The sequence below is a fragment of the Otolemur garnettii genome, unplaced genomic scaffold, assembly GCF_000181295.1.
Source record: "Otolemur garnettii isolate 467f Iridium unplaced genomic scaffold, OtoGar3 scaffold00012, whole genome shotgun sequence".
Lineage (NCBI taxonomy): Eukaryota > Metazoa > Chordata > Mammalia > Primates > Galagidae > Otolemur > Otolemur garnettii.
This window is the reverse complement of record NW_003852407.1, coordinates 17,073,347-17,094,880: the sequence shown is the minus strand read 5'-3', so window position 1 is coordinate 17,094,880 and position 21,534 is coordinate 17,073,347. Positions and strand designations below refer to the sequence as shown.

Sequence of the window (21,534 nt, the reverse complement as noted above, 5' to 3'; positions counted from 1 at the left end):
CTTCAATCAGTTTAAGAAATGTGCCACCTATGCCTATCTATATTCTTAAGTGTTCTTGATAGTAAAGGATGCTGAATTTTGTCAAATGCTTTTTCTACATCTATTCAAAGGATCAAATGCTCTTTGTTTTTGCTTCTTTGATATTGTGAATTACATTTATGGATTTGCATGTGTTAAACCAGCTTTGCATTCCTAGGAAGAAGCTGACTTGATCATGATGTATATAATTTTTTATGGTAGCTGCATTCAATTGGCTTTTTATTGAGTATTTTTCATCAATATTCATTAGTGAAATTGGTTCGTAGTTCTCATTTTTAGTTGGGTCCTTTCCTGGTTTTGGTATCAGGGTGATATTTGCTTCATAGAACATGTTGGAGAAGGTGCCTTACTCCTCAATATTTTGGAATAGTTTCTGCAGTATAGAATATAGTATATATCAAGCTCATCTTTGATAGCATTCTGGTATGAAAAGCCATCTGGCTTTTTTTTTAAGTTGTTTCTTCAATCCCAGTGCTTGATATTGGTCTATTTAAGAAGTCTATTCTTCATGGTTAAGTCTAGGGAGATGGTGTGATTCCAGGTCCATTTCTTCCATGTTATCAAATTTCTGAGCATAGAGTTTCTTATAGTGGTAGCAGAGATAATCTCTTGTATCATTGCAGTATTTTTGTTATTTCCCCTTTTTCATTTCTGATTGAGGTTATTAGAGATTTTACTCTTTTGTTTCTGATTAATCTGGCTAATGATTTATAGATTTTGTTTATATTTTCAAAGAACCAACTTTTTGTTTCATTAATTTTTTGAATGATTTTTTTTTTCCAATTTGATTTATTTATAATTTAATTTTTGTATTTCTTTTCTTCTGCTGGATTTGAGATTGGACTGCTCTTACATTTCCATTTCCTTAGTTTTGGGATGTTTTGTTCTGTATATGTGTATTAAACTCATTTGTTCTAAGGTCAAATTTAATTCCCTTGTATCTTTCTTTAGTTTCTGTTTGGAAGATCTGTCCAGTTCTGCCAAAGGGCTGTTAAAGTCCCTGGGTATTGTTGTGTTATAAGATATCAAACAGACCAATCAAAGTCTGTTTAGTAAATTTGAGTGCATTTAAGTTGGGTCTATAAGTATTTAAAATTGAAATGTCCTCTTGACTTATTGCTCCCTTGACCAGTATTAAGTGACCATCTTTGTCTTTCTTTACTTTAGTGCTTTAAATCCACTCATATCTGAAAATAAGATTTGTGGCAAATTTCCTCAATGTTTGTATATCAGTAAAAGATTTTATTTCTCCATTAATTTTGAAGCTTAGTTTAGCAGGATACAGAATTTGAGCTAAAAACTGTTTTTTTAAGAAGGTTAAAGGCAAATGACCATTCTTTTCTGGCTTGGAAAGTTTCAGCTGAAAAGTCCACTGTCACCCTTATGTATCTGCCCCTGTAGGTCAATTGGCACTTACTGCTGGCTGCTTGTAGATTTTTCTCTTTTGTCTTGACTTTTGACAGTTTCATCATAATGTGTCTTGGAATTGCTCCATTTGTGCTGAGATGACCCAGGGTTTGATACCCCTCCAAAAGGAGTGTTTCAGAATCTTTAGTGATACTTGAGAAATTTTCATTTATGATATCCTCCAGTAGGGCTTTCATTTCTTTGAGACATTCTTCTTCCCATTTAGGGATACCTATAATTCAGAATTACAGTCCCTAATTCTGTGAGCAAATGTTTTGTTTTCTCTCTCTTCTTTTCTGCCTCTTTAACTATCTGTATTAGCTCAGAGCTTTATCCTTTGACTCTTGGATTCTTCTGCATGGTCTAATCTGTTATTGATACTTACTACTGCGTCTTTAAGTTCCCTCATTGACTAAGCCTGTAAGATCTGCCGTATCCTTTCATATTCGTCATATCTTCCATCTATTTGTTGGTTCTGTTTTTCCACTTTCTCAAAAATTCCCTTTATTGTTTTTAACATCCATATTTTAAATTCTCTTTCTATTAATTATTTATAGGTGGAGTCCTCTGCAGTAGCTACCTCATAATCCCCCTTGGGGGGTTGCTCTGTTCTGATTTTTCATATGACCAGAATTTTCTCTTGGTTTCTCCTCATGTATGTTTTCCCCTACTTTTTCCATCTCACTGTCTCTTTTGCTTTAAATTACCTGTCTCAGAGCTTAGGTCTTGAAGTGACCTTTTAGGAAGATAAGTGTAAAGAGTAAGAAGAGAGAAATAAAAGAAGACAAAGAGGGGAAAAAAGAAGGAGGTGGAAGGAAATAATTTAAGAAAAAGAGGACAGAGAGAAAGAGAGTGACAGGAGAAATGGTGGTGTTCACCTCAGTATTCAGTCCCTGCAGGATTGACGTCTTAAAGGTCTCAACAGTTTTCTTAGGAGGAGCATCAAACAATTCCCCCTGACAACAAAGTGGCCTTCCCAATGATATGTTCATTCAGCTCAGCAACCACATCAGAGCTGGCCATATACTAGAACCCCGTAGACTACTCCTCCTATGTGCAGCCTTTCCACATTGGTGACACCCTGCTAGTAGCCAAGCCAATGGGAGAACCACCCCACCCAGTATTCAGTCCCAGCCACTGGAGTGTGTTTGAATTTACTCACTGTCCCAGTGAGCAGCTCATCCAAAATAAAAAAACTGCAGGACAGCCCTTTCCTGTCCTTAGACCTCCACAGGAAAGCCAACCTTCTTGCCTCTGACCATATCCAGGAACTTGCCTTTTGTGCTGATCTTCCTCAGCTCCAGACCTCCTCACTATGCCCTCGGTAATGTTTCTGGGTGGATTTCTCCAACTAGACGTGGCTAGAGTCCTCTTTCCCCTGTCTTACCACTGGTAGTTGGTAAGGAGCTATCTCTAGTCTACCATCTTGCTCAGCCTCTACCAAGGTGTTTAGATCATTATAGACTTGTAGTATAACCTGATGCCTACAGATTTATTTTTATTTCTTAGAATTGCATTGGCTATTAAGAGTTTTTCCTGGTTCCATATGAAACAAAGAACTATACCCTTTCTTAAAAACAAGGTAAGCTCCCTTAAAGCCTTTTCTACTGCATGCCTTGGTCCAAGTTACAAAGCATTTCCATTCTACTCTGCTCCCATGCAGCATAGACCCAAGGAAGGGAAATAGAGATGCCTCTTCAAGAACAAGGAGGAGAATGAGAAATAGAGGAAAAGCTATAATTACATTAAGGTGAATATTTGGGTGTGTGTGTATGTGTATGTGTTTTCTTGTGTAAATTGTCAGTGTAAAATGGCCCCATTAGAAAAAAAAATCTGAAAAATGGAATAAGATTTTTAAAAAAAGAAAACTCACATATCATTTAGGTAGAATTTCTTCTAGCCTTTATTTTTTTTTCCTCTGGTGTCTACAGATCTTATAATATAGTTGAAATCATGGTACACATACATTTTTAAGCTAATTTTTAACCTAAGCATTAGTCTGTGCAATTCTGTTATTGATACTTACTACTGCATCTTTAAGTTCTCTCATTGACTAAGCCTGTAAGGTCTGCCATATCCTTTCATATTCATCAAATCTTTCATCTATTTGTTGGTTCTATTTTTCCACTTTCTCAAAAATTCAAAACTATCATTTTTCCCCCATTATTCTCTACCAAATATATTATAATTGATACATTTGTAAAGATCACTCTGTCCATGACTAAAATTATTTCCATACAATAGGGCAAATAGAAAATGAGAGTCCATTTCATCCAATTTTTAAGTTGATTACATTTCATAGTTTTACATGTGGCATGCTGCTGTGGTTTTCCTTTTCATTTTTTAGATGTATATATTTAATATATACAATATGATGTTCTGATATACTTATTTTTATAAAATTTTGATATATTCATACATAGTGCTTAATGTATGTATGTACATACTAATATACGTATCTGTATACTTACAAATAGTGTGGGTGTGTATATTTGTGTATGTATGGTAAGAGTGCCTAAAATCTACTCTCTTGGCAAATTACCAGTATACAAATCAATATTATTAACTATAGTCCTCATGTTATACACTTAGCTGCTAGACTTATTCATACTATATAATTACAACCTGTACCTTTTGACCTATATTTTCTCATTTTCACCACTTGTGGTAACTACTGTTTTACTCTATTTCTATGTATTTGGGATTTTTTTGTTGTTGTTGTTCTTTTCATTTTTTTTTTAAGATTCCACATAAAAATTAAATCATGCAATATTTTTACTTCATCTGTTTTATTTCACTTATTATAATGTCCTCTCAATTTATCCATGCTGTCAAAAATGGCAGGTTCTCCTTTTCTAAGGCTGAATGATATGCCATTATGTGTGGGTGTGTTTATCACAATTTCTTTATTAATTCTTTTGCCAGTAGACACTCTAGTTATTTTCACATATTGGCTATTGTAAATAATGCTACAAAGAATATAGCAGTGCAGATATCTTTTGGAGATAGTGGATTTCATTTCCTTTGAATATATACTCAGTAGACATTTTGCTGGATATACTTTTTAATTGATTAGCACTTAATAGGATTATACATGGTGCTGTTTTGAAGTTCTTCTACATTGTTATCAATGCCCCTGTTTTCTAATGTTGTTTGTACATAGTTTTTCTACTTTTTCTTGGGAAGTATTTACTTTTTAATTACTTTTCCAACAACTACTACTTGGATGTGTTAATCTTTTCCGTTTTAACAAAACCATAATTCCCCCCATCAAAAAGAATTATTTTTGCATAGGTAGTATTTGCCTTTAAAAATAAATAATACACAAAAGACAAAAAACTCTGCTGTAAACCTGTCACCCTGAAAATACTACCTGTGCTAGTCTCTTAAGGACAACAGGGAGGAAAAGTATGACAAAGGTCATTTGCTTTTCAGTGACCAGGTTCTTCATACACATGGACGCCACACATATCACCTAAGATCATGTTCAGATACTTTGTTCACTCCCAGAAGAAGGCTGCTAACAGCATTTGCCTTGCCACAGAACTGTACTAATACAGTCTATTTCTGGAGAATGGAGCAGAGATTAACTGCTTACTCATGATAAATCAAGGGTATCCAATTTGCCTGTTACATGCCCAGATTTCTTTGGAAGCAAGCCCTGATAGCTATTTTTCTGATCAAATCCTAACTCTCATGTTGGTGCTTATGAAAGTGAAAAACAACATTTAACTACAATGGCTAGAACTCATAATAAAGACTGAGTTGTAGCCATTGTAAGTCTTATCAATTCCCTTGTGAAGGTTAGGGACAAAATAGAAGAAAAATATTTCATGCTCACTTAAACTTGTGTCTGGACTTACGCTCTTGTTACCGTTGTGAAATGTTCTGAAATGTCTAAGGTTGGCGCAGATGAAAATATAGCTGTAGATAATGTTGGGAACCAGGGAGACAGCTGATTGATGAATGCTGTACTACAAGGAATGACCAATAACAAATTCAATAAAGAAAACTGTTACAGTTTACTAGTTACTGAGAAATATTACAGAATCTGACATTTCCCTTTTCTCTTTATTTTTCTTACAAGCCAGCAAGAAAAGCAGCAGCAATCTTAACAAATATTTGCCATGTTAGTGTTTACAGTCAATCACACATGCACACATAACGCACACAGAGGGTGGATAATAACTTTATTTTTAGTTTCAGTAAAGGTGCTTAGTACATAATATACATTCCATATAATCATTTTATTAATTTCTGGAAGAGAGGTTTATTTTTCCTGAGTCAAATGCTAAAATATGGGCCAACATATAACCATTTTTCCACGGGTTAAAATACACACTTGTGCACAGACCGTTCTGCAGTTTCAACAGACATTTCTTGAGTGTCAGTTATGTGCGAGTTCACACTCCAGAGATACAACAAAAGTGAGCTGGTGTGGCTGACAGTGAGCCACCAGCTCCCTCCCCTCTTCTTAGTCACTTGTGTTTTGACACTATCCATTAGCCTTGGGGAGGAGTGTTTTTGACAGAAAGAAAGAGAAACAGGGGGACAGAGATGTGTGCCCTCTAAGGCATGGGGTTATTTCTTTCCATTTATTTATGAAGTCATTTGAATGCTTTTGTTTATTAGCATTGCAGATAGCCTGCAAGTTCCCTAAGGTAATCAACATTAAGAATAAGAATAAGGGAAGTTTCTCCCTCCTTTTTCCTTCTTTTACTCAACTAACACACAATAAAAGCTAGTAGGCCGCCAACCTACGTGGGGCATCAAAATATCACGCAAATAAATTAGTAATATGATGCCAGTTAATCAACGTTTTACTCACAGTTCCTTACAATGGTCTTGCTCTAGAGGTGGTGAGAACAAACAAACAAACAAACAAAACCTAAAACAGAAAATGTAAAACAAACAAAAACAGAAAGCTTTCTTCCTGGAGTCAAACTTTTGTAGTTGACTATTTTTGAGAAGTCCATGTAAGTTCCAAGGAGCAGCTGCAGCCACACCACCTACCCGAGCCTAGCCAGCTGACAGTTGCCCGGAGTTGGCAGCCACAGCCAGATGAAATTTGGAAAGCCCGGACAGCTTGGGTTTGAGATGTGCTCATTTACCAAAATTACAAATCCTTTATCAGACCATTGAAGAAGTTGCCTGCTCCATAGACGTGCAGGGTTTGATCGTAAAGAGGTAAATTATTTTCAGAAGAAGAATATTTTTTGGCCCCAATAGCCACTAAATAGATGCTAAACACAAGTAAATTGGTGGTAATTTAAAGGAACTCCACATTATTAATCCTTGCCAGACTGTATTTGAGGAGATGAATCTGTTCCCTAGCTTCCGTTTACTCGGTTTCTCTTTGTTCAGACACGTGTGTGTATCTCTAGTAAATAGATGATAGATAGATAGATAGATAGACAGACAGATAGATAGATAGACAGATAGATAGCACACACACACACACTGACTCACTCACTCTTCTCCCTGGTCCTCATTAACGTTTTACAAGACAGTCCTGAAAAAGAAGTTTCAAAAGGGAGATAGAAGTGTTTTTTACACTCTCTCGTTGTTTGGAATATAAAATATAGATCATTTGAAATCAGTTTTCCACAATTCCTAGAAGCAAGTTTTTCCCTCTCAGAACATAAGCCGATTTCAACAGTTGCCCTCCCGAATACTGTCAAGCAGGCAGCATGGCTCTTTCTTTCTCTAATGGTTCCCAGCTCATTTACTAAAGCTCGTTCAACTTTTAACACAAAATTTGCCATGTCACTTTTCTACTGCAGTCATAGCCATTCTGGGTAAAATTGTATGTGGCTATGAAAACATAAATACTTTCCTACAACAAAACTCTTTTAATGCCTCACAATATCTGTTTCATTCTCCTTAAAGTTAAGGGGAAACAAATCCAGCAACGTTAGTTACTTGTTTGTATTATGAGTACCTGGGAAGTTATTCATGCTGAGTAACAGTACAAAACTCGAGCTGCCTTGCTCTCTGCTTCCAGGAATGCCAATCAGAGAACATTCTTTTTCAGGCAGCCAAGTTTGGAAGTCAGTTGGTTTCTGCAGTGAGCAGGGGGAGGGGATGGCAGGGGAAACACGGTGAGTCCACCCGGCTGATGTTCAGCTTCCTCCGTAATAGCCATCAATGAAAGCATCTCCTTTTACCCACGCAGAGACAGGTAAAGAGACAGCTGAGTAAATCAGCATTAGATGTAACAGGAAGCTCAGTCTCAGGGAGGGGGTGGAGGGCGGGTGTGTGAGAGCCTGCCATTGGTGAGCTTACCAAAGGCATCTGCCAGTGGGACTTCAATGGAATGTGAAACCAAATCATTTTCAAGTTAAAGATAGACACAGTATACACCAGGATCTAGAAGCTGGACTTTAAACACACATCTCTCCCTAGAATTTCAGGGAGTTCTATTATGATGTGTTATAACCAACAGTTTGTTTCAAGTTTGTTCTTTAAATGAACATGCTAAGGAGTCATATATGTTCTGGATATACTGGGATTAAAAGGACTTCAGAGATCATGGTCTGCACACTCTGGGGTAAGTGAAAAGATTGGTTTTAGGGTGCATCACTTCTCTGGGAATGTTCACATTGAATTTTTATTTTTTGTTTGTGTGAATGAAAAGGTGATAATGAAGAGATTTCAGAGTTTTGTCATTTGCTTGCCTTTCTTGAGATAGTGGCATTTTATAATTTGTGCAGCAGAGAGAAATAGAAGATTTTAGCTTATTTCTGAGATTGACATTGCAAACCTGTAACTTTCGTTTTACCTTTATCCTTACTTGCTGTATTCCTCTATTAACTCTTCACTTAGTGCCCCAAGTTTACTGAGTGTTACAGATTCAGTAGCTCTGTGTCACAATACAGACCGAATGTCACTGCATCTATTATGCCATTGGGTAAAACTGTGTTATTGCAAAATGGAGTTCAGGTTCCCTGGCATGGCACTAAGTCACTTCCTAACTTAAAAAAGAAAAAAGGAGAAAGGGGGAGAAAAGTGGTTTAAAAGTACATAAGGAGCCGCTCGAAGGTATTCTTTCTAAACTCAACTGAAAAAAAAAAAAACCAGACAGTATCTATGGAAGAGGACAATTTATTAAGAGAAGTTATTTTTTGGACTTACCTCATTAAGACCAAGCAGATTCCCTCCTCCTAAAAAGCTGCTATTTGCTAAGTGAATGGAAGGGTTCGGATCATACAGAGCTTGAGAGAAGAGCAGAGAGAAGGGTTGTCTCGTTTGCTATTGCCCCACAGTGTTTTAAGGATTTAAAACCCTTTTTCTGTGAAAAGAAAGAATGACAAACTTTAGTTCTCAAGTTTTGCCCATGTATAGTTTTTGTTTCTTGTTTTGTCTAATGTCTCCCTCTGCCCTTAGAGACCGCAATTCCAAACTTGCCCAGCATTCCTCCGGAATAAATACTGTCCATAATAGTCATAGAGTACATGGTGTGAATTTGAAATTCTACTTTATATGGGGAAAATCAATCTGCTGACTCTCTTGTTACAGACTGTGGGGCTGAACAGTTGTTAAATGTAACTGGCCAGCTTCAGTTCTGTCAAATAGAGCAGAGTCTATTGTACTAAGTTGGCAAAACCAGGTCTAAATAATGAAGGGCTTACTAGGATCTTTCACTCAGCTTTATAAGATAAGAAATAGACTGTATTACTCTTTGAAAATGGAAAATCATGCATTTTATCGACAGAGTCGCTTGATTTTACAACTAATGAATAATCTAGTGAGGCCAAAGAAATGTGAAGCTGGCCGAGCTTAGTCTGAATGTTCCCTCCGTCTTTCTCTGCCCACTTTCCCCCAGACTTCTTCTTCTATCCAGACTCCCGGTGAGTATCACTGCTCATTGCGCTTCACTGTTAGTCAGTCAAGCCCTCTTCCTCCAGGAAGAATCTGAGTCTAGAGGGTTTGAGGTCAATGCACTATACGTCCATCAGAAATACTTCCTTTTCTATAGGTAATCTTCCAACGCTTTGGCTATTGGTTAAACCCTAATTAACCTATGATAATGATTATAATTAACCTGTAGGTAGTAACATTCGCAGCTAGTTTTCATTTCCCTATAAGTGAATGGTACCTCTGTAAACTTTCCCCTGGTCATATTGGACGCCTGTTGACATTGTGCTGCCCAGCTGTGTCCTAAGTGGTCAGCAATAGGAAGGAACCTGGCAGAAACCATAGGTGGTTCCAAGAAGCTTTTGAGCACAGGCCCCTGGGTGCTCACCACACACAGGCACTCTTACAGACATGTGTAGGTATACCATTGACTTTAATCCACTTCTGATCAAACTATAAAAATAGATCAAAATTAGATTTATTGTGGGATTTTATTTTTGTTTTCAGTGTGGCAAAAGAAAATAAATGAAAAAATACCAACTTAAAATTCTAAAATGTAAGAATTTTAAACCGTGTGTCTCAAACGGTGTTAACAGGGAAAGAGGCAAATATTTCTGTCACTATGATGTCACTTTTATAGTTTCTAGTTTGCCAAGGAAATTGTCCAGGTTAGCTTTTATTTCTCTGAACATAGTAAGTGTAGTTTCATGATATATTTTTGATAATTATAACATCTCGAGTGTTGCTGGCTGTGTTTCTGTGTACCCTTACTGTTCCTGCCAGTTCTTGCTCACGATGTCTTATTTTCCTGGTTGCTTGGATATCTTTGACTGTATGCTGGAAATATATTTTTAAATTACATTAAAATTCACATTGAGACCTAAATGATGATAATGTTTTCCACCAGAGAAGACTTTGTTTTGCTTCTCCCAGGCACCTGGAGATGAGATCACATCAGAATTACCTTAGACAAAGTACAGTATCTAAGTCTCCCTGAATCACCTCTGGGATGTGAAGCCAGGTTGAAAATCTATAGGAGAAATGAAGGAAAGTAGGGCCTGTCCGGATCACAACTTAGTGTTGGGTCGGTTCGTTAAAGCCCCCGCCTGAGAGCCCAGGACTTTGGCTTTTTCCAGGAAACACAGAAGGCCGCCTGGTTTCTCATACCTTTTCCCCTGATAGGCACATGCCCAAGGCCAAACACTTTTTTAAACGAGCTCACCTCCTTGACTTCTGGTCTTCTGCTAAATTACCATGTGCCAAATCCTCACCATCTTATTAGCTCTTTGCTGTTTTTATATTTTAAATATCCCATTTACCTGACTGGGTGTGTCGGTCCAAATGATCTACTTGCTGTTACCAGATATGGAATTCACTCTGCTGCTCTTATAGTATTTTTTATAGATACTCTTCATTCTAGCGATGGTGTCAGATAGTCTGCTGATATCATGAAGGATTTCAGTTTTTAAGGTTTTTTTAAATTTTATTTTGTAATTGTGACCTGATTTATTTAGACATTTTTTTAAAAAATGCATGTGTGTGTGTTTAGAAGATTCATGTTTTCAGACTTTGAGCTGTCAACAATACTTAACAGTTCTTTTATCTGGCCCTAGCTGGTCCCTCTTCTTGGTAATTAATCTCTTTAATCTCTAATCCACCCCACTACCATCCATCATTTTCAGCTGTTGACTTTGACTATTTCTACTTTCTCTTGGCTGATATCCAGTATCACTACATTTAAAAAAAATATATCTTGGGCAGCGCCTGTGGCTCAAAGGAGTAGGGCGCCAGCCCCATATGCTGGAGGTGGTGGGTTCAAACCCAGCCCTGGCCAAAAATTGAAAGAAAAAAAAAACTTCATAAATCCCTTCTTTTCCATTCCCTTCACCTTTGGTCTATTTCAGGTCTTCATCATCTAACTTAGGTATTATGTGGTCTCCCGGTTGTTCTCCTGTCCCCAGGCTTCATAAATATACCCTCCCCCAACCTCCACATACATCTTCTATGCTGGGACCAACATACTTACCTCTTAAAAATTATAGACATCAGTGGATTGCTACTCTACTTTAAAGTATTTGGTAGGTCTTTATACCTTTTAAAAATGAGCTTAGTAATTTTTATAATTTCAGATTAACATGAGGATATGTGTAAGGAGTGAACAAATGACTATTTTGAGGAAATTTGTCCTCAGCGATTCCTTTCTTTACTTTATTATTCTCACTATAAACCTCATCATTCTTTTGACTTTAGACTCTTGGTCCAGCACAGTGATCATTAAAGATCCTCTATGTCAAGCAGGCATTTGTTGGCAGTGGCTTTTGTTTTGAGGAATGCGGATTCTCTATTTCCTTTTTTGTCAAATGGGACATATAACCTGATTGTGATGACATGAGAGACAGGGGAGTTTAGGGATGGTGAGTTAGCTATGTATCACCAAAGAGATTCATAATCAGAAGGGTCATAGAATGGGAAAATTGGCTTGTTTCCACAAATCTAGTCCAGAATGTTGGATAGCACAACAGCCAGAAGTCAGTAAGGCATATCTGAATTAAAATGATCTCATTGCACACAACCTGAACTTCAACAATTAGAAAAAAACTGGGTTGTTTTTAGATCACAATGTAGTCCTAAAAAGAAAGAAGTTGATTGCTTATGTAATATGGCACTATAATCCTAAATCTTAAAGCTGGTTTGAAAATTTTTTTAAAAATCTTTCAGGCCCTGATGTGCAACTTTAATATTATTTTGCTAACAGCATATACTAATATTAAGCAAAGAAAAATTATGTTTGTTGATTAAAAACTGGATATAGTTGGTGAGAACCAGAAGAAGAAATATAGCTTATGAATTCTAAAGATGTTCAATTAATTTCATATTCTGTGGCCCACTTGCAATTTTTTTTACATATTTATTGTGAGTCTTTGCTATGCTAACCTCTGAGATTTAGAAAAATAATAAATTTGACTTATATTATGTCTCACACTGGACTGTCCTTACCTCCACAAAGAGAAAAACTCCACTATGAGTCAGGCCAAAATTTATCTTCAGAAAACATCTTTGGAGCTAATGAAATATTCGAAGTCAGTTTTTAAATGAGAATCTAGAATTTTCCATTACAAAATATAAAAACATAATTTGTACTTTTATTCTTTTGCCTTATCTGTAAAAGAAATTTAGACCAACTCTTGAATACAGGCTAATTTTAAATCCTAACTTCCAAGTAACTGAGCTCAGTTGTTTCATTAATTTAACAATTTGAGCTCCTATCTTGTGCTTTAATTGTGTAGGCAATGAGATTATTAATTTACCTTCTTCCCTGGACATGGCAGGATATCATGTTAACTGTTAATTGAAATTCTTTGTATGTTCTTCCATTTATATTTTTAATTCATTTTTCCTGATGTCCACATGTTTAAAATGTCATTTTGCCTTTTCAAAAAATTAGTATTTTTTTCTCTCAGAAAACCAAGACTAATCTTCATTTTGTTTTAACTCTTTTTAAAAAACTCATATTTAGGAGGTATTTTTATTACAGAATAGCTCGTGAACAAATTCTTCAGAAAAAGAGCTAAGTAGAATGTGTATTTTTATCACACAATGCATTGTATCTTAATATAAAATGGAAGTACATTTATTTGCATAACTAAAGCTAGACTTTGCATTTTTGCAAAATAAACATGGTGTAAGGATGACTCAGAGACACTGAATCATGAAAGCTTTGTAAACCTTTATGTGTTTTAAAGAGAGCAGCAGAGTTATTTTTATATTTTTCTTTTTCAGGCTCCCTTAACTTTCTGTACCTATTCCTATATAACGTGATAGATCACAGAGTTACAGATGCTAAAACAATGAATTCACTGAGGTAATCACAGCTCAAGAGTACAAATTCCTCAATTATTAGTTTTATCAAAATATATAGACTGATCCTGAATGAATTTTATCTTCTAATGCATATAAACTTCCCAGTCTTAGATGGTTCACTATTGCACCTTTATAGAAACATGTTTACTCACCAAAGAGGTTGCTCTTAACAGCTCAAATAAATGTAACAGTCCTCTTCCAAAGTTTCAAATCATTTTGTAGGAAATACAGCTTTTATTTTATTTTAGATACCCTAAAACTGAGATATACCAGATCTGACAATTAAGTTCTTGAACTCATTCTAGAAGAAGTGCTGCATACCTCATTGCTGAATATTACTACAATCACCTTGGAGATTGTCCCTCTGGGAAGCTATGCGCTGTAGCCTTCAATGCAATTTGGGAACTTTTTCCAGAGTGATCATCATATAACTATTGTCATATGATGTTCTGACAATTAAGTTTGCAAACTTGCCACCATGTACTTAAGTTGGTGTCACTGTACAAACAACTCAGTCAAGTTTCATAACATTGGTATATATTTGCGTCGATCTGTGGCAGTGTCTTGCTGAGTGGCATTCATTATTGTTGTTGTGTGTTTTTGTTTGTTGTACAATAGTTCTGATGGTGATTCCACAAAAAGAGTTCTAAAATTGCTTGGAAGGGTGAACTGGGTGTTAGTGTCAGTACATAGCTTCCCACGGGGAGAACTTCAAAGATGATTGCAGTGATATTCAGCAGTGAGGCATGTAGCACTTTCTCTAGGACAGATTTGCAAACTTAATTGTTAGATGTTGTATGAAGTGTTTCAGATATGCTGTGTGGTTTCCTGAGGTAACAAAAACTCCCGGTTTCAGTGGCATACACAAACCAAGGTTTCCTTCTAACTCATAGAATTCACCACAGTAGGTTGACTGAAGATGCTTCTCCATATTGCTGTTTTCACCTTGAAATAACCCAGTTTCCTCACACATTTCCCTGGCCAGCACATGCCATGTTGCCATATCTAACTTCAGGTGAGTGGGAAGTACAATTCTACCTTGTGTCTGGAGAGAGAAAAGAGTAGAATATTTATGAAAAGCTCTAAGGAATTTCCACACTAAGGGACAATAGGCAGCCTCAAGCCCCCCAAGTATAATAGATCTAGACTTGGAGGCTTACATCTGTGAACAGGCCCATCCTTGGTAAGATAGAGGCTACCTGCAGTCTGAGACTAATGTCGTTTGCCAGTGTAGATCCTTTGACTCTCATCCCCACTGAGACTTTTTAGCTCTCTAAGTATTTGTCAATTCCAGAGTGTCTGTGACTTTTCTGTTGCAGCTTCTCTATCACTGTGGAATTCTAGAATTTTTTACCTATCCTCACACTTATCACTCAGGGAGACTTGCCCATAAATAGTTTGGGGAACTGAAAGGAACCTTCTTCAGGGTAATTCCTACTGAATGTAGGAAGCAAATGTGAAATGTTAACACCCTGCCATCTCCAAGAAGTGGTTGTGTGTGGTCACGAAATGCAGAAAAGGGGAATTGGCTGCAGTTCTAATCCCCAGCCCTGACTTTTACCAGGAGTTAAAGTGAAAGGACAAGGCTTAATGGCACTGAGGATTGGTGGCAAATATTATGCATTAGAAATGTGCAGTCTTGAACAGAATGTGCATCACTTTTATATCACTGTTTTACCTTTTGCTCAGCATGTATCATAGCTTGAAGCATTAATAAGATAAAAACTCAGGAATTCAAAGAAAGATTCATAAAATACAGTTGAAAATTTTTAAGCCAATATTTTATGGTCTCTTGGATTTTAATTTAAATCAGCAAATCCAATTTGTGTTCTTGGGAGCAATAATGCTAAGAACTGGAATGTGGGGCTCGGATAGGGATAGGAATCCTGGATCCGTGCCGTTCAGCACTGTAGGACTGTTCCTTTGAGGCTCTGTTTTCTGAAACTGTTCAATACCTAAAACATTTACAGTGCAGAAAAATTTAGGTGACTTAGGTGAGTGTTAGCATTAAGAATTCTTAAAAGTTTTACACTGAGGAAACACATTTGACTTTTTAAGTCCAGTGTTTTCTAATATATTTTGACCTCAGAACTTTAGATATATGGATGGATGGATGGATGGATGGATGGATGGATGGATGGATGGATAGAAAGATAGATAGATAGATAAATAGATAGATAGATAGATAGATAGATAAATGGATTAGGTAGAGACATATCACATTTCACCCACACAAAACACACTTTGCTTAATTCTGATTTTAATAACCCCTAGTACATTGTATTAATTAAAAGTGTGACAATATTGTAGTTTATATATTACTTAACTCTTATTCCATTGTGATCACACATTATTAATTTATTTGACTTAATTGTCTTTCTTTATGAAGAGCTTGTGGAGTAAAAGGTCATTTTTAACTTCAACATTTGTTTCTTCTGTATTTTTTTGCTCACCTCCTGTACGTTCAAAGCTTTAAAGCTTAAAAAGAAAAAAGACATTATTCGGTTTCAAAATATACTCTACGGAATTTACCACCTATGAGAATTTTCTGTATACGAAGTGCAATAACCTATCAAGAACAAAATGTCCACTCTTCTCTTTAGTATACATGTCATATTTATTAAGTGCTAAGTGCTTTGACTGCTTAATAATTATTCTGTGACCTTGTATAACATCAACAATTCCAAGCAAAGAAAATTCTAAATATGAAGCTCACCAGTAGATATTAGGATGGCTTAGGTGTGACAGTGTATGGGTGTCTTTTCACCACTTCGTCCACACTGATAAGATTATTCTGTTTTTCATTCATTAGCAATTTAAGTTCCTCTCCCCTCATTTTAAAGTAAGAGATAAATCACTGCTTTAAAAAATTATCTGGGGGGCAGCACCTGTGGCTCAAAGGAGTAGGGTGCCAGCCCCATATACTGGAGGTGGTGGGTTTAAACCCAGCCCTGGCCAAAAAAAAAAAAAAAATTATCTGGGAAATATACTTACTTTCTGCACCATAGAAAGAGAATTCATTCCATCAGAATTGTGGGTCACACACATTTTTTTCCTCTGATTAATTTTTGGTTTTGTTTTTTTCATGAGCGTATAATAAGATTCAGAAGTTACAGTGATATCAGTAATGCCTCTAAAATTTTATTGCAAGAGGATGTGGAGATCTTTGTTCAGCACTGCAGGGCTGTGCCTTCGCAGCTCTTTGAATAGCCACTCAGCACTACTCTATTTCTTGTTTGCCAAATTATGAAGTCAGTTATATCCACGTTCTGAAATTGCCTAGCACCTAAAACATTTGGAACGCTGAAAAATATCCTGTGTAGCCATTTGCCAGACACCAGAGCATCAATCTAAGTTACTTAGATTTACAGTGTTACAATGTCTTCTTTAAAATGACATGAGGGAAGTGTTTAACTTAATGAGGCAGAGGATCCTAGTGTGTAACTTACATTATATTTTTCATTGCACAAGAGTAAATTATTGCTTCGGTTTCCCATATGGCCCCCCAGTGGCCTCAAAGACACAGTGTAGCATCCAGAAACGCCCGCTTTGTCCTAGATCATAACTTATTCTCAGATAGCATGCTTTTTGAGAATTAGCCATAACATTTCTTGTAACAGGATGAATCTCTTGAAGGTCATTTGTAGATACTAACTGAATATGATTTTTTTTTAAATTTAGAAACATTGAAGTGGTTAGTCTGCATACATTACTATAAAAAAGGAAAACGAATGGACTCTTTCTTTGTCTAAAACATTTAGAAAACAAGCAAAAAATTCTGGGTGAAAAATTATGGGGCACAAAATAATTTCTTGGCATTTCTTCACTGTCGTTGCAGCTTTTTAAAATAAATAAGCACTAGTCTTTGGGGAATGGCCTTTGCCTATTTGCAAGTATAATAATTAACGATATTTTTCTGTATTTAGTTGTAAGAATTATATTGGCATATTTACAATTATATATCATATTTGTAAAAAAGGAATCTTCATAAATTTCAACCATCAAATATATGGACCCACACATCCCAATGTGAGTATATTTGTTAAACGAGCTTTGCTTTCTTACAAGGTAATATGTATAAGAATTTAATTAAAACAAAACAAAAGACCCCCCTCACCAAGCAGTGTTGCAGCACTTGGGTACATTTTAAAGCTTGACAATTTCCAAGGCAGAGACTTTACTCCAGGCTTTCTGCCAAACCATTGCGAGTAATCTGATGACAAGGGATGAAGCCAATGAAAGTGCTGCTGCCTGGCTTAGTTAGATATGCATTTGCTAAAAGAGAAGCCAACACATTTCTTATGCAAACCATCAAAATCACAACTTGGGCAGGCACAGGCGCACGCGCACACACACACACACACACATTGTACTTTTACAAGTCTAGGAATATGCACATTAAAATACAACTCTATGCTTAAGAGGAACACAGAAGTAGAAGATGCAGCTAGGATCCTCTCTTTATCTTAAATGCTTTTCCTATAGAGCCACATGTCTCTCAAAGCCGAAGTATAAGAAATTAAATTACTTACAAGTGGATAAGACTTACCCGTACCCTCACTCACACGGTTAAATTCTAGGGACTACCCCAATCACTCACGCATTGACAAGTCAATATCAAGCTATTATCTGTGATTTATTTAAATGATTTAGATAAACCCTTATTCTCTCCACAGTGCAAAAAAAAAAAATTTATGTAATGTTAGAATGATATAAAAAGATAATCAAATTAGGAATTTTTATAAAAGGAAGACTGAAATTTTATAAGTTCTTCGGAGGAGAAGAATATTGAGAAAATAATTGTGAGTATTTGCCTACGTTATTTTAGCCACTGGAGGGCTCTCATATTTTTTAACTATTTCTTTAGAAAGCTACTTGATACGGCTGCAACTTCAGCATGACAAACTTAAATCCCACTATTATAAAGTCTGTATTGTCCCTTAGATCATAAGATGGTATAGTACAAAATACAAGATGGTCAGAATTAACTTACTATGTTCTTGAGCTATTTCACCACAAAAAGAATGAGAAATGATTCATGTGCTTATCTTTTTATAACCATTCCATAACCAAGACTCATGTCAAACTTACGTGATCGATAGCATGTGTATTACAATAAGAAATTCCTAAATCCCAGAGTTATGTTCTATATTTGATGTCTTAAACAGTCTAGGTGGTGTCTAGCCCCCGCCTTTGAGGAGTGCGCTCTCCTGCAGGATCACAAATACTGCAGTAAGTTTCCCAGAGATGATGTTCTGAAAAAGTGATGCTCTATTGGGTCATCACAATAGCAGCTACCTGGATAAAGAAAGTTGGGGAGGGCATTTAGAACTGAAGGACTGGAGCACGCGCAAAGACATGAAACTTCATGGCGTGTACAGGATGTAACCAACAGTTTGATGTTACTGTAGGATGAAACCATGAGGATAAAGTGAAAGTAAACAGATAAATGTGGAGAGGCAAACAGGTACCCACCTAGATATGGAAGGTCTTTTATGGTATTCCAAGGGGGATGGTCTATATTCCTTAGAGGACTTAGTGCTTCTGAAATCCAAGCCCTGTCCCCAAAGTAAACAAGGCAAAAACAGAATGAAATACTCACAAAAGGGCCTGGAGTTAGAGCTCAAAATAATGATCTTTTGTCTATATCCAGTTATTTGCGTTCTTACGTATTTGAATTTTACTTTATAACAAGTCTCCGATTCATTCAGCATAATAGTAATTTTCTCTAAATTTCCAAGAAGATGCACCATTTTTATCCAAGAGCTCTCATTCTTCGATATACTGTTGTTGTCCTTAGAATTCTTTTTGCTTGCAAATCTCTTTTGATTGAGAAATATAGCTGTAGGTAGCAATGATTATTTAAAGTGTGAGTTGCAAAAAAGAAATTTTATTGGTTTATTTTTAGTTAATTAATTAATTTTTGAGACAGAGTCTCACTCTGTTGCCCTTGGTAGATTGCCGTAGTGTCATCATAGCTCACAACAATCTCAAACTTCTAGGATCAAAAGTTCTTCTTATCTCAGCTTACTCCCGAGTAGCTGGGACTACAGGTGCCTACCAAAACACCTGGCTAGTTTTTCTATTTTTAGTAGAGACCAGGTCTCGCTCTTGCTCAAGCTGGTCTCTGACTCCTGAGCTCAATTGATCCACCCTCTTCTGACTCCCCAGAGTGCTAGGATTACCTGTGTGAGCCACCTCACCCTGCCAAGAAACAAATTTTAGATAAACTTATTACTCTGGATGATGCTTTTAAAGAAGGAAGAATGGAGGAATAGTCCACTAGTAAACGAATTCCAGAGTGCCTAATTAGTTGAAATATTACTTTGACCACTGAGGGGAGCTTCCATAATCTGTAGGGAAAAAAATACTTTTCTTTAAAAATCTATTGATTTCTAGCTGAATATTCTCCAACTTTGTTCCAAAATGCACATTCTAAGCAAAACTTATAATTTTAGAAACATGCATTTTATAATTTTCTCATAGTTTGAGTCCTTTGACAATACCATGAATACCTACCAGGATAAATGGAAGAAATGTCTGTCACTGTAATTAATTCCCATAGCACACAGAGAGGTGTTTATTCTGAAGGGTCTCTCCCATCTCTTCTCGTGACCTCTTGGGATCTTGCAAGAGTCTTCCATAAACTCTCAGAAAATTGTGGGCTTTGCTGGACAATGGTGGTGCTGTTTCTTCACGCACTCTCTCAACTCACCTGATCCAGCATCAGCAGATCACAAGATACAGAGAAAGACAAGAAACATAGTATTTTGATACTCCATGGGGAGGGCTTTTTCTAGGTGGCTCTGTTGAATAGACGTAATACTGAAATGCAAGACAGAGGACTATAACGGTGCTTGATCTGGAAGTGGCAGGGATTCCAAATAACTATGATTTGAATCTTAATTTGTTATGCTGCCAATTAAGGGGAACTCAGAAAGCTTCTCTAATCCCTCATAAAGCTACCTTAACATTATACTCTTTTGGAAGATTCAATTACAATTTTTAATCTTATAAAAAGAAATGTGGCATGTCCTCTTCATTTTCTACATATAAATAGCTGGATTGGTATTTAGAAGAATTTGCAAGATGCTTCTGTGTCCAAGTCCACATAAAGTTAGGCATCCTGGACCATGAGAACATGGTTTTGCTATTACAAACAGTATTGGTCTTGGTAAGCAGCTATGTCCGCTACTAATGGCTAGCAGGAAGAGAGACTTTATATTAGCAATGCTGAAAATAAAAGATATATCCTCTAGTATTCAAATACACAACCCTAAATAATCATAGGAGGTCAATGTGTTCACCTGCTTCAAGCATTTAACACGCTAGAGTACCCATCAGTATGTTTTTCTACTCAGATATTTTAACAAAGTCTCTTTTAAGTTTTTTTTTAATGGATTCAGGTAGTGTAATGGTGAGAACTATCCATAGAAAATTCTAAGCTCAAATTTTTTCTTCCATGGTTTAAGCAACTTAGGAAATTACAATCACAGATTCAGAACTAACTCTGTCTCTCTCTCCCCTCTCTCTCTCTGAGAAAAGTTTATCATCTTTTTGTGCATTGGAGTGACCCATCTCTGTGTGAGAAGAAAAGTCAGGCTTCTTATTCATTCCATTAGGATATGCTGCTTTCTCCTGCTATTTAAACACATAGATCTTTATTTCAGTGAACCACATAGATAATCAGTACTTCTTGCTGGTGTCAACAAATTTAACCTTGAATTGACTGTACTAAAAGTACAGCCAAGACACCTTCTCTAAGTGCTAGAGTAATACACTGGATCACAGACTTAGAGTACGTTGGCTTCCCTGCCTCCCCAAACATGTGTAATGTCATTACCGAGTGACCATTTAATTTTGCGCTCTTGATTACTATTGAAGTTTACTCCAAGGCATAGCTCTTTAGGAAAATAAGAAAAGGATGACTTTGAACAACTGTAATAACATTGTGCTAGATGCTGCTTGATATCGTCAGATTAAGAAGCTAATCCAGTTCCACAATTCTTATGGGAATTAGTTCCAGGAAAAATATTTCTCCCTCAAGATAAGTGTGTAAGATTTCTTTATAAATATACAAGAAAAACTATATAATCTATCAGTTTCCGTGTTTTGTTTTGTTTTGTTGACTACCTCAACTCTTACAGCTAAATTGTGAGTGCTCAGTTGTTATTAATCATCTGGTTCTTGGTACCATATGTAAGTATTCTCTTCGAAATTTGGTTCAACCCTTGGGGTAGCAAAATCCTTTTTATTTCCTCTTTCATAGAATTTATCTCATGAGGGTAGAATTCTTGACTTCTCATTTGTGATCATGGACTCAGGGGAAAACTACCTAGTGCTACACAATTTCTCACCATCAAGCAAACA

General features: G+C 36.4%; 1 protein-coding gene across 4 annotated transcripts in view; it reads left to right on the top strand.

Moving 5' to 3' along the window:
* The window catches only part of DTNA (dystrobrevin alpha), a 358,694-nt gene that overhangs the window by 89,021 nt on the left and 248,139 nt on the right, over positions 1-21,534 (top strand). The window contains exon 1 of one of the 4 annotated variants that reach the window (XM_012802052.1): positions 7,778-7,996. The exons of the other annotated variants lie outside the window; for them this stretch is intronic. The gene's annotated coding sequence lies outside the window, so the exon portion shown is untranslated. Of the gene's footprint in view, positions 1-7,777; positions 7,997-21,534 lie in introns of those variants that run through there. 4 annotated transcript variants of the gene reach the window in all.